Source organism: Balaenoptera borealis, assembly GCF_965194805.1.
Source record: "Balaenoptera borealis genome assembly, chromosome: 9".
Lineage (NCBI taxonomy): Eukaryota > Metazoa > Chordata > Mammalia > Artiodactyla > Balaenopteridae > Balaenoptera > Balaenoptera borealis.
Window position 1 is genome coordinate 102,063,386 of NC_138873.1, and position 14,985 is coordinate 102,078,370.

At 37.0% G+C, this 14,985-nt stretch overlaps 1 pseudogene across 1 annotated transcript; it reads left to right on the forward strand.

Annotated features, from left to right (window-relative positions):
* The first annotated feature begins 1,077 nt into the window (after positions 1-1,077).
* On the forward strand, positions 1,078-10,002 carry LOC309634693 (small ribosomal subunit protein eS7 pseudogene; annotated as a pseudogene). The gene has a single exon. The product of its transcript is annotated as a small ribosomal subunit protein eS7 pseudogene (transcript).
* Positions 10,003-14,985: the final 4,983 nt, after the last annotated feature.

The window sequence follows — 14,985 nt, forward strand, 5'->3', positions numbered from 1 at the left end:
GCTTCATGAGAACAGGGACTTCACCGTATTCACTACTGTATCCCCATGCCTAGAACAATGGGGTCTCAAAAATTTGATGATGATGAATGGATGGATGGAGAGAGGGATGAGGTAATAGGATGGCCTTGAGGAAATAATATGCTAAGAGGACTCTGGAGCTAACAGATGACCCAGTTTCCTTCTGGAAAGACCACCTTGCCTGTCACGTCCCCCTGCTGTACACGCCAAACACACACATATACACACACCTCCCTCACTGCCACCTGCAGGACTCTACCTACTGTTAACAATATCAGGAGAGGTAAGGCTTCAGCCAGGTGGCAGTGGGGAGAAGAGTGTGGAGTGAGTATTTGTGTGATTATCTGCTTTGCCCTGCCTAGATTGAAGGCTTTAAAGGGATGCCGAGAAGCAAGATTGTCTACAGACCCTAGAATCTGGCTTTAAAGGCTATACCAGCTAAAGCCTTCACTGTGGCCAGCAAGAGCTCCCAGCTAGCTCAGATCCTTAGCACCAACCCTCATCTCTTAAATTTTATCAGACTCTCACTTCAGCCTGCCTTACCCACTAATTCAACCTTATTCCAAACATTTTTCCTTCAGAAACTCCATTAATTACTCTGATTAAATATGTGGCAGTTTTAATAATTCAGCAACCAGAAAACAATTAATTTCATAGTATATGCAATATTTTTAAGCTTTAAAAGAGAAAAAAATGTTTATTTCTTAAAGCAACCATATAGAATTGGTTATTAACAAGACATTACGTCAAAATCAGTTGTTTTCAAAATAAATGAATTAGTCCACTCCATTTGCAAGTGTGCTGGCCCTTGTGACCAAGGACCCTCTACCCCCAGCTTTTGCTGCCCCTTCACCACAGATTGGCCTCCTGGGGATCCTGCCCATCCTTAAAAGGAAGGAGGCAATGACCACCATTCTCCAGATAGCAAGGCTGAGGATTAATACAGAAAGGCAGATGGAGGATTGGCTCAGAGCACTCTGATTGTAGGCCCAGCAACTCCACAGGGTTTTGAAGAATAAGAAGGCACCCTTAGAAAAATCAAGGACTTCTCTTCCTAAGCCTACCAGTGTCGGCGGCGGCAGCAAATGTTGGCCGCATTGGCAAGGTCCGGGCCATGTTCAGTGCCATCGTGAAGATCGTGAAGCCCAATGGCAAGAAGCCTGAAGAGTTCGAGTCAGACATCTCCCAGGCCCTCCTAGAGCTGGAGATGAACTGAGACCTCAAGGCCCAGCTGCAGGAGCTGAACATCACGGCCACCAAGAAAACTGAAGGTGGTGGTGGTCGGAAAGCTATCATAATCTTTGTTCCTGTTCCTCAACTGAAATCTTTCCAGATAATCCAGGTCCGGCTGTGGTGTGTGAGTTGGAGAAGAAGTTCAGCAGGAAGCAAGTTGTCTTTATTGCTCAGAGGAGAATTCTGCCTAAGCCAACTCGAAAAAGCCGTACAAAAAATAAGCAAAAGTGTCCCAGGAGCCGCACTCTGACAGCCGTGCATGACGCCATCCTGGAGGACTTGTTTTTCCCAAGTGAGACTGTGGCCAAGAGAATCCGCATGAAGCTGGATGGTAGCCGACTCATAAAGGTCCATTTGGATAAAGCACAGCAGAACAATGTGGAGCATAAGTTTGAAACATTTTCTGGCGTCTATAAGAAGCTCACGGGCAAGGATGTTAATTTTGAATTCCCAGAGTTTCAGTCATAAACAAAAATGACTAAATAAAATATTATTCACAATTTTTACAAAAGCAAGGACTTATTCATTCATTCATTCATTCATTCAACAAATATTTATTTGCCAAATATCAGCAGTCTAACACATACCAGTTATAGTTCTAAGCACTGGGGTAAAATGATGAGCAAGATAGACCAGGTGTCTACCTTCATGGAGCTTATGTTCTAGTGGGAGGGAAAGGAAAATAAATAGGAAACCAAAAAGTAAGTCAGCCAATAACCAAATAGAATCCTGTTAGAGAGTGATAAGCTGGTGCAGGAAGTAAACTGAAGTGAGGAGGGAGAGAGTGAATGAGCACCTGGGCTTGGGGTGGGTGAGGTGGGTGGTGCTTTAGTGGAGGGGACCATGGAAGGCCTCTGAGTAGTGACAGCTCGGGTGAGTGATGACAAGTGGCCGCCATGCAAAGATCTGAAGAAGAAACATCCTGGCAACAGGAACAGCAAATGCAAAGGCTCTGAAGTAGGAACAAGCTTAAGTGTTGGAGAAAAAGACCAAGATAGCTACAGCCTGGTGAGCAAGGGGAGGAGTTGAAGGAAACAAGGTCAGAGAGACAGCAGGCCCCAGATCAAATATACACACATAAATATGTGTGGTTAATGTCGTTGTGAAACAATGTAAATGCCGAAATCATTCTTAAAAGAGAGGCTCTACGATGTAAAAAATTAATAACCATCAAGGTAAAAATGCCAATGGATACTCATTAAAAAAACTGGGAAAGAACAGAAGATTATATAGGAAGTAAGAAGGAAATTGTTCGGCCTGTATCAGGAAGTGTTAGCATATGTGATGTTATTCTTGATTTTGAGGAATAAAGAAAAGTAACTGATTTCTGAACATTTACAGATAAACTAACAGAATAAAAAAAGAGCATGTGTAATTTCCAAATAATTAGAAAAAATAATGCCAAAATAAATCTCTATTCATCTAGAAAGAGAAAAGACAAAGAGCTCAAAAGAAGCTGACAGAAATAAGACCAAACATCTGTGATCACAGTAAATGACAAGTGGGTCAAAAATCAACAGTAATTACTTAGAGAATGAACTTATGGTTATAAGGGGGGAAGGATGGGAGGAAGGGATAGTTAGGGCATATGGGATCGGCATGCACACAATGCTATATTTAAAATGGATAACCAACAACGACCTACTGTAGAGCACAGGGAACTCTGCTCAATGTTATGTGGCAGCCTGGATGGGAGGGGAGTTTGGGGGAGAATGGATACATGTATATGTATGGCTGAGTCGCTTTGCTGTGCACCTGAATCTATCACAACATTGTTTATCAGTTATACTCCAATATAAAATAAAAAGTTTAAAAAAAAAACAATTAACGTAAAAAAAATCAACTGTTATTAATAATCAGCAGGCATAAGTTTAAATTATAAAGAAATATTAATAATGAATATAAGGCATTAAACAGAAAACTACATAATATATTCATTTATTAATTAGTTCAAAACTAAGTATAACTTTCACTAAAACTTATATTACAAATAGTGTAACATTTAAATAGATAAATATTGGGGCTTCCCTGCTGGCACAGTAGTTGGGAATCTGCCTGCCAATACAGGAGACATGGGTTCAAGCCCTGGTCTGGGAAGATCCCACATGCCGCAGAGCAACTGGGCCCGTGAGCCACAACTACTGAGCCTGCGCATCTGGAGCCTGTGCTCCACAACAAGAGAGGCCGCGATAGTGAGAGGCCCATGCACCACGATGAAGAGTGGCCCCCGCTTGCCACAACTAGAGAAAGCCCTCGCACAGAAACGAAGACCCAACACAGCCATAAATAAAATAAATAAATAAAATTTTAAAAAAAGAGAAAATGCTCCCTATTTCACTTACAAAATTAATTTTTAAATAAATAAATAAATAGATAAATAAATATTAGAATTATATGGTAATATAATTAAAACAAAGGTGAAATTTCAGATCAGTACAGGGAGGATGTATTATTTAACAGTGAGACAACTGGTTAACCATTGGGAAAAAAATAAAAGTAAAGCCAATATAAACTCCAAATGCATTAATTAAATCATATAAATACCAAAACTTAGAAGGATTTTTTATGTTTGAAGTATTGAACACCTTTCCAAATGTGACAACGAACTCAGAAGTCATAAAAGAAAAAAATGGATACCTTTGATGATATTTAGAAATACTGAGTAAGAAAACTGTAAACAAAGACAAATGACAAACTGGGAAAAATATTGTAATTTATAACATGATCAACTACTTCCCTTAATATATAACAAATAAGAAAAGATAAATAATCCAATAGAAAAATGTAAAAAGCCTAGAACAGAGATTCATAAAACAGCTCTTAGAAGTAGGAAATGACACCTAGCCTCTTAAAAAGAGAAAAAGTTAAAACTGCACTGAAATCCTATTTTTTAAAACCAATAAGATTGTCAAAGATCTAAACATTTGATACCTCACACTTCCTTAGTCTCCCTAGATGGGGAGCCTCTTGTTCCGCCTTGCTCTGCCCCCACCCACCCCAGAGTACAAAGTGCATAACAGGACCTCAACAAGTAGTTCTTTAATTGACTCTCTAATGAAGAAAAGGAGCTCACGGAAGAGTTTGAAGATGATCGATGGAATTAATATTACTTGTTGGAATTCCAGAAATCCTAAAGATGTTTGTCCGACTGGTCTCCCAGATCTAGTCTCTCTCTACTCTAATCTCTGCCCACTCTACCATGCGAATTACCTTTTAAAATCTCAAAGATTAGGGCTTCCCTGGTGGCACAGTGATTGAGAATCTGCCTGCCAATGCAGGGGACACGGGTTCGAGTCCTGGTCTGGGAAGATCCCACATGCCGCGGAGCAACTAGACCCGTGAGCCACAACTACTGAGCCTGCGCGTCTGGAGCCTGTGCTCCGCAACAAAAGAGGCCGCGATAGTGAGAGGCCCACGCACCGCGATGAAGAGTGGCCCCCACTTGCCGCAATTAGAGAAAGCCCTAGCACAGAAACGAAGACCCAACACAGCCATAAATAAATAAATAAATAAATAAAATAAAAAAAAAAAACTCCATCAATAAGTCTATGAAACTCCATCTCTCAGTTTATAAAAAAAAAAAAAAAAAAACTCAGAGATCATTAAGTCTATGTTATGCTAACAAATATTTGATATTGTTTAAATATAATGAGCATATGAGTATATATAATTCAGTAGAAACTATTTTTGTTTTAATTTCATGCCTATAGGATAAAATCCAAAGCATAGTACAGGAGGTCATTTTACATTCTGATTCCAAACGTTTTCAGTCTCACCTCTTGTCATACCCCTTGGACCCCTCTTGCCTTCCACCAGGTTCTCTCAATTCTAATCAATCCAGACTCTATTCTCCAGATTAATTATACACTTCTACATCTCTAATAATTTGGAATTTCCTCTGCTAGAAAGGTTCTTCCTTTGAGCCCCACCCATTGGACCACCTGTCAAAACTCTTGTCTTCAAGGTCCAATTCAGATGTGGAAGCTTTCATCCCCATACACCTGGTTCAACACCCTGGTCAGAATTTATCACCTCTCCCTCTGTGTTTCCATAGCCCTTTTTTTAATTTAAAAAAAAGGGATTTCTCCTCTAGCTTTGAAATCCTCTGATTGTCTTTTTGTTCATTGTGGTTCCAACATTTATTGATTCATTCAAAAATATCTATTCAGTGCCTACTGTATTGTAGATGCTAGGTAATTAGAAAAAAGAAAAATCCTCTAAGTCCTCCTGAAGCTTAGATTCAAGTCATGAGTTAAGTTTTGAGTTCCTTGAGTGTCACTATCATTTTCCCCAGCACCAAACACCAGGTCCTTCCTGCATGGAGTAGGTACTCAAAAGCTACACCTGCCTGTTCTCCCTTTCCCATGAATAACTGTTTCTCTGCAGTTAACGAAAAGTTTTGTTAACTGAAACATGCCGATAGAGTGTAGAGATTGTCTAACTATTTTGAAGGAATCTAAATTATTCAATAGAAAATACTGCTGCCCTAACAAATAGCAGTTAACCCACCCATGATAGCAGTCACCTGGAGTATTTTTTTTTTTATCACTAGAAATAATGGTTTGTTTCATCATCAAATGATGATGCCTATGGAGTCTTTACTATTTACCAGGTATCATTGGAGGGCTTTCTGTATTCATCCATTTAATTGTCTCAACAACTCTAAGAAGTATATTTATCTCTTCTTTTTATAGATGTGGAATCTGAGAAAAATCACTTGCCCCAAATCACATAGCTGGTAAAAAGATGGAGCTGGCATTTGAACTCAGGCAGCCTGGCTCCTAAGCCTGTGATCTTATCCACTACATCTTAAGGGCATAGAACATAAAATTCTTTTCCAAATTCGATAGACTAAAATGACTTACAGATGATTATGAATGCAAGAAGACTGTTACACTAGTGGTTTTCACTTCTCTTAAGCTCTTTTATTTGTAAGAAATAGATATATACCCAATTTACCTGAAAGAATATAAGATGAGGTGGGATGGTAATATAAGTTCACACATACACGTGTGAATGAAAAATGTTGCTGCCATATCAGTAAACAAAGGATGTTGCAGCCATCACATTGCAGCCTCCCCAGTGGTGAGCCCCGAGGGAACTCAGGATGGAAACAGGACGCCCCGCATCAAGCAGTCAGCTGCTGCAGCCACCCCCGACGGTGCACCCAGAGGAGACTCAGGATGAGAAAGCACAGGACACTGGCCCCAGATACCTGAGGTGCATGTCAAAGGAATGATTTCAATAAGCCCAGACTCTTGCATTTTCCCATACATAGAAAAGTGCTAAATTCATTAACTTGAGATGTCTGGTTTTCTTAAATTAACAGTAATCTTTTGATATTCCAACTACCCGGTTTTTGTTGCAAAATTCCTATATATCCTGGCTCCCCCCCTTACCTTTTGGGAGCAGTCCCTCAGAGTGATCTGAGAGGCTGCCTCCTGGGCTTGAAGTCCTCAGAAAATCCACCAAATAAAACATAACTCTCAACTTTTAGGTTGTGCATTTTTTTCAGTCAACACACGGAAACCCTGGAAAGGCAGGAAGCGTTTGGAATCAGACTCATAGGACCAGAAACTAGAAGGTCATTCTGATCCCTAAGTTTCCCTATGGACCTGAGAACAAGAACTTCATAAATGTTCTTTACTCTAGTGTTCCACTATTAACCTGTCTGCTCCTGTGTGTCCCCTTCTCTTTCTGTTATCAACTAGTATTCTTTTCATTCTCCTCAGTTAAATTCCTGAGAAGAATCTGGTTGCATCAGCTCAAAACGATGTAGAGCTCTCCTTTTGTCCCCGGCCAGTCCTGGAGGACCCGCCTGCTGTGGACCTACCCCTGAGCCCAGTTCCCTCTCAGTCAACCAAGGGCAGGCTGGAGGGAGGGAGAGGACAGGGTCGCTTCATTCAAAACACTTATACTAAAGCAAGGCCTAGGCTCAGGTAGCTTCCCTAAAATAGTGCTTTGTGTGTGGCAGACACTCACAGCTGTGCTTCATATAAGAATCAAGAACATGTGGTGATTATCTCTAATATAAAGAGAGATGTAGAGAATTATATGTTTAATAAAATACTATGTGTGGAAGCTTTATAAATTCTCACCTGAATTATTGCAATTGCCTGCCCACCATGTTCTTCTCCCCACCCTAAACTCCACATTACCTATTCTCCACACAGAAGCCATGGTGATCCCTCTAAAGTGTGTCGGATTATCTCAAAACCTGCCATGGCCTCCTCACCTCTCTTCAAGTAAAGACAAAAGCCCGGATGATGGCCTAAAAATGATCATTGGGTAGCCAACATTCTTCTTCTCATTTCACTGCCTGCAGCTGCCCTGCTTCATTCTGTCCAGCAAACTGTTTCTCACACGTACCAAACACACTCCCACCCCAGAGGCTTTGCCCGGGTTTATTCCACCTGGAATGCAATAATATTCCAAATAGCCCTCACTCTTCCTGTCTTTGTGCAAATCCCACCATTTTGGCAGGGCCTACCCTGGCCACTTTATGTAAAACTGCAATCATCCCCCACACCTCCAGCCCCCCATCTCCCTTTACCCTGTTCTATTTTTCCCCATAATACTTAACGGTTTCTGACACACTTTATCATTCTTTAATTTATTATATTTATTATTTGCCTTTTTCTGGTAGAATATAAGTTCCACAAGGTCAGAAATTTTGTCTTCTTTGTTTACTAAAATATCTTCTTCACTAAAACAGTACCTAGCACTTTTGTTGAATATGCACCCAACAAAATGTTTGTTGAATGAATGAATGAAATTGCCACTAATTTTGTAAGGTGTAATCCATCCTATTTTCTACACCTAAGAGCTTGGATACATTTCCATTATGATCTTGAGCTTTTCAGTTAATGCTGAACTTTAAATCCATGTGGGTTGGGGATTTTATTTGACCCAAGAAAAATTCAATAGATTTGGAGAAAGTGAAGTTCAACTTCTCTATCTATTCAACTTCTATTCTTCTAGAAGTACACTTTTCTATCTAATAGTAGCTAACAAAGCTGACTTGTTTGTTCATGTTTGGAAATCTTTCTAAAATAGTGTAGAATCTGCTGTCAGTGTGCCTACCAATAGCAGCATTTTCTATTTTGATGGAATGGAATATCTGCAAAATGTGAGGGCTGGCATGTCTCTACCACAAATAAAGTGCTAGCTTTTTTGATATCTATTGTGATCACTGAGGCTTTTTTGTTTAGGTTCAGGTTCACAGCTACAGATTTGGGTTGGGATTGCCAGAAGTCTGACTACTGAATAAGCAGTGTCACTATATATAGAAAGTAAATGGTAGTTTACAAAAATAGAATATCTGGTTTTGCTACCTTACTTGACTCTATGATTTTAGGATTCATTTGGGATTAAAAGAATTTGAGAGTATATGAATATTTTTGTTACACTCTAAGGGTCTCTATAAGCTTGGAAACTATAAATATTATAAATTTTTTCATGGCAAAATCTCATATTTATTTATGCCTCTAACCTTTGGGTAGTCTTCATGAAACTCCCTATTTAAGTTAGTTTGTAGATGCTGATTTCAGGTATAAGAATGCTATAAGGCATAATATTGATAATTAAATGATGACACTTATCCCTAACTCAAGGGAAGAAATCCAAATAAGTTGCCTAGTAGAATTTAGATGTCATCCTACAAGAAACTGAAAGAGCCTAGTGAGTTCTGATCATTGAAAATTCTTGTCAGAAATCGTCCTCTGATTCATTAAAATATTACTTTGTATAACTGTATCTCATAAGATAATATTTCATCTCAGAATGAGGCACTTTTAAATTATGAAAAAAATAATAATTTCTCCTTCAAGGTATAAAGTACTTAGCAAACCTTCAGGATAAAAGACACTGTGCAAACATTGGACATTATGATCATTATGTTATTTCACAATGTTCTAAATATAATACTTTTTTGTTGTACTAGGAAGAAATACAGAACTTAGCATACTCACCAAGTACAAAGAGGAGAACTGGACATCTTTAATTCCTATACCAGGAATTAGCAATTCAGATTTGTTTGAAAAATTGAAAGTTAGCTTATACCTAAATTTCAATGACTTCATCCTCATTTATTGAATGTTCTAGGGAAGATTAAGTATAGATCTTGTTCAATTTACAATGGGGTTACATCCCAATAAGCCTGTTGTAAATTTAAAATATCATAAGTCAAAAATACATTTAATATACCTCCTAGCAAATATCATAGCTTAGCCTAGCATAGCTTAAACATGCTCAGAACACTTACATTAACTTTTAGTTGGGCATAATCATCTAACACAAAGCCTATTTTATAATAAGGTGTTAAATATCTCATGTAATTTATTGACTACTGTACTGAAAGTGAAAAACAGAATGGTTGTCTGGGTACAGAATGTCTGGGTACAGAATAAGTGTATCATTTGTTTACCCTCTGATCACTTAGTTGACTGGGAGCTGTGGCTCGCTGCGCAGGATCATGAAAGATATTGTACTGCACATCACTAGCCTGGGAAAAGATCAAAATTCAAACTTTGAAGTACAGTTTCTACCAAATGCATATTGCTTTTGCACTATTGTAAAGCTGAAAAACCTTAATATGAAACATTGTAAATAGGGGACCACATGTATCTTTAAGTATGAGTCAAAGGAACAACTTTCTAACGTATTTAAAACTAAATCTATGGAAAGTTAACAAATTTGATCCAGTCACATGATGTATTGAACCTAGATTTTTATGTTTACTTCTACCCCAAACACCTATAAATTTTAAATAGTTAAATGCATAGGGACTGCAGAGAACAGGAGATGCAACATAAGAGAGAAGGGGGAAAATATCAAAAGAAAATAAAAAGAGAAAGAGAGAACTGAGACAAATATCTAGGATAATGGTGAATAAACATCCCAAAATGGCAGTTGTTCAAAATTTCTAAGAAGCAATCAATTCAAGTTGGATCAAGAAAACAAAAGATGATGTTACATGACAATTTTATTCAATTAGAGGAAGAAAAGAAAAGAAAAGAGAAGGTATCACCTGGGGGGGAAAAAGTAAATATCTGATGTGTGAACTATTCAGATTTTTTTTTCAGTTTATAGGTAAAATTTAGGGATTGACTGGTGATTGAATAATGGAAAAACACAGAAACAAAACACTAACTCTAAACAATATCAACTCAGGAAATACAACAAGTGTAAACATAGTACACTATGTAGATTAACTGTAAATAATAGTTACATGATAATATAAACACATCATTAATTGAACTAAAAAAAGTAATAATAAACTTTTTAGGGGGTGTGAGACATGGAGAAGAATTTATCTGAATACGTGTGTGTGTGTGTGTGTGTGTGTGCGTGAGAGAGAGAGACAGAGACAGAGAGAGAGGAAGAGAGCAAAATCATCTTCCTTAGTAGAAAAGCAATAGGTTATGTCTAAAACTAAAAAATAAAAACCTTAAGAAGCATGTTGCCTACAAATACTAAAGTAAAGAACAAAAGAAACAGCTAAAAGAATTGAAAGTGGTTGTTTCAGGGAGACGATAATCAAAGTGAAAAAAAATCAAGAGGGGCAGGGGTCTACCTTTTTATATAAATCTGTAATACCATTAGAAATGTATTTATTAATTAAGATAAATTTAAAATTGGGACTTCCCTGGTGGTGCAGTGGTTAACAATCCACCTGCCAATGCAGGGGACACGGGTTCAAGCCCTGGTCTGGGAAGATCCCACATGCCTCAGAGCAACTAAGCCTGCATGCTGCGACTACTGAGCCCATGTGCTGCGACTACTGAAGCCTGCACACCTAGAGCCTGTGCTCTGCAACAAGAGAAGCCACCATAATGAGAAGCCCGCACACTGCAACAAAGAGTAGCTCCCACTCACCGCAACTAGAGAAAAAGCCTGCACACAGCAACGAAGACCCAACACAGCCAAAACCAAACAAAAAAAAAAACATAAATTTAAAATTAATTAAAAAGCTAAGTGAAAAAAGCAACATGCAGAGAATTACATATGCATATTTTTTATGCATCTATTGAGATGATCATATGATTTTCAGTCTGTTGATATGGTGTATTATATTGATTGATTTTCTTTTTGTTGTTTTTAATTTAATTTTTATTTTGTATTGGTGTAGAGTTGATTTACAATGTTGTGCTAGTTTCAGGTGTACAGCAAAGTAATTTATTATACATAAACATATATCCATTCTTTTTCAGATTCTTTTCCCATATAGGTTATTACAGAATATTGAATATAGTTCCCTGTGCTATACAACAATATGGGTTGTTGTTGATTACCTATTTTATATACAGTAGTGTGTATAGCTTAATCCCAAACTCCTAATTTATCCCTCCCCACACCCTACCTTTGGTAACCATAAGTTTGTCTTGGAGTTTGTGAGTCTGTTTCTGTTTTGTAAATAAGTTCATTTGTGTCACCTTTTTAGTTTCTGCATATAAGTGATATCATACGGTATTTCTCTTTCTCTGTCTGACTTACTTCATTTAGTATGATAATCTCTAGGTCCATCAATGTTGCTGCAAGTGGCATTATTTCATTCTTTTTTATGACTGAGTAATATGCCATTGTATATATGTACCACATCTTCTTTATCCATTCCTCTGTCGATGGACATTTAGGTTGCTTCCATGTCTTGGCTATTGTAAATAGTGTCGCTATGAACTTTGGGGTGCATGTATCTTTTTGAATTAAGGTTTTCTCCAGATATATGCCCAGGAATGGGATTGCAGGATCATATGGTAACTCTATTTTTAGTTTTTTAAGGAACCTTCATACTGTTCCCCATAGTGGTTGTACCAATTTACATTCCCACCAACAGTGCAAGAGGGTTCCCTTTTCTCCATACCCTCTCCAGCACTTATTGTTTGTAAACATTTTGATGATGGCCATTCTGACCAGTGTGAGGTGATACCTCATTGTAGTTTTGATTTGCATTTCTCTAGTAATTAGTAATGTTGAGCATCTTTTCATGTGCCTTTTGGCCATCTGTATATCTTCTTTGGAGAAATGTTTATTTAGATCTTCTGCCCATTTTTTGATTGGGTTTTTTGGTTTTTTGATATTGAGTTACATGAGCTGTTTGTATATTTTGGATATTAATCCCTTGTTGCTCGCTTCATTTGCAAATATTTTCTCCCATTCTGTGGGTTGTCTTTTCGTTTTGTTTATGGTTTCCGTTGCTGTGCAGAAGCTTTTAAATTTAATTAGGTCCCATTTGTTTATTTTTGTTTTTATTTCCATTACTCTAGGAGGTGGATCCAAAAAGATGCTGCTGCAATTTATGTCAAAGAGTGTTCTGCCTATGCTTTCTTCTAGGAGTTTTATAGTATCCAGTCTTACATTTAGGACTTTAATCCGTTTTGGGTGTATTTTTGTGTGTGGTGTTAGAGAATGTTCTAATTTCATTCTTCTACATGTTGCTGTCCAGTTTACTAGCACGATTTATTGAAGAGACTGTCTTTTCTCCATTGTATATTCTTGTCTCCTTTGTTGTAGATCAATTGACCATACGTGCATGGGTTTATTTCTGGGCTTTCTATCCTGTTCTTTTGATCTATATATTTCTGTTTTTATGCCTGTACCATACCAGAATAAACTCATTTGGTCATGATGTATGATGTTTTCAATATTGCTAAATTCAGTTTTCTAATAATTTGTTAAGGATTTTTACATTGCACCTATGTCCATGAGGGCTATTAGAGTTTCGTTTTCTTTAATGTCTTTATCAGAGTAAATGATTTGAGACATTCCTCTATTTTCTGGAAGAGCTCATGTAGAATTAGTACTATTTCATCCTTAAATCAAATAATTGGTAGGATTCGCCAGTGAAGCCATCTGGGCCTAGGGTCTCTTGTGTAGAACAGTTTTTCAGTGCAAGTTCTATGGTTTTTAATACATATAGAACTATTCAGATCTTCTATTTCCTTTTGTGTGAACTTTGGTTGTTTGTTACTTCAAGAGAATTTGCCTAATTCATCTAACTTTTCAAATTTATTGGCACACAATTATTCATGATTATTCCTTCATTATCCTTATAGTTCTGCAGGAACTATAGCAATGTCTCTTATTTCATTCCTAATGTTGGAAAGTAATCTTTTCTCTCTTTCTTGTTTTTGTTTGTTTGTTTTTCTTGTTAGTCTGGCTGCAGATTTATCAGTTTTATTGACATTCCACTGATTTTTCTTTATTTTTTTCTCCTTTCTATTTCACTAATTCCCTCTCTTATTTTTCCTTCCTTATGCTTACTTTGGGCTTAATTTGTTCCTTTTATCTAGTTTCTTAACACTGAAGCTTGGATCTTTGATTTGAGATATTTTTTTCTTTTCTAATACAGACATCTACTGCTATAATTTTTCCATGAATTACTGTTTGGGTTATACCCACAAATCTTGAAGTGTTATGTTTTCATTTCATTTCATTCAGCCCAAAATATTTTATAACCTTAAATGCCATATCTTCTTTGACCCATGTTTTATTTAGGGTATATTTTTTTAATTTTCAAACACACGTAGATTTTCCATACCTTTCTCTTATTGGTTTCTATTTTAATCTCACTGTGGCCAGAGAACATACTTTGTATTATTTTATTTCAATCCAGTTGAATTTAATGAGATTTGTGTTGTGGCTTAGAACGGTTTGCCTTGGTGAATATGAACGTTACATATGCACTAGAAAGAATATATATTCTGCAGCTGTTGTATGAAAATTTCCCTAAATATTAGACTAAATAAGCCAAGTTGGTTGACTGTGTTTCTCAAGTCTTCTATATCCTTACTGATTTTCTGTCTATTTGTTCTACTAATTACTAAGAGAGGAGGGTTGAAATCTCCAACTAGAATTACAGATTCATATATTTTCTTTTTATTTCTATGAGTGTTTTGCCTCAGGTTTTTTGAAACTCTGTTTTTAGGTGCATATACATTTAGGATTTTTAGGGCTTCTTAATGAATTGACCCCTTTATCATTATGTAACGCCTTTTTTTGTCCCTGGCAATATTCATTATCATAACGTCTACTCTATCTGAAATTAATATAATCACCCCAGCCTTTTTACTTTGTATTGTTAGTGTTTACATAGTATATTGTTTTCTGTCCTTTTACTTTTAACCAACATGTCATTATATTTAATCTCTAAAACAACCCTATGAACTAGGTACTATTATCATTCTCTAATTTACACGTGAGAAAACTGAAATAGAGTACTTGACACTACCCTGTACTTCCTCTTCACCCAGCCTGATTCCAGAGCTCTTAGTCTTCTCCTGATGCTACTTCTCAAATATGTCCAGATCATAATATTTTCAGTGCCAATTTTTTCCATTTACATTCCAATATAAATAAAATATTCAAATAATGTATTTTTCCCATTACCTCCATGGGATGTAGTAAAGCTATTAGCATTTTGCATGAGGAAAATTAAAATGTGGATTAAAGTATTTTTTATTTCCCTGAATTGATTCTGGGGCCAAAAGAAAAGGGTGGTAAGATTCTTTACCACTTGTCTGTGAATACCTGTATTGAACTCCACTTTTCTTTTTGTTGCCTGTCAACTTATTTCTGTTTAAGTTAACAATAATTTATTTTATTAACAGATACCAGGTTTAGGGTCAAAATCTATACTAAAAGTTTTTACATTTTATTTAAGAAAATAGGTGACAGCAACCCCACTAATAGCACCTTCTGGATCTCAGTAATTAGTTTATGTCTCAGAAGAGAGTA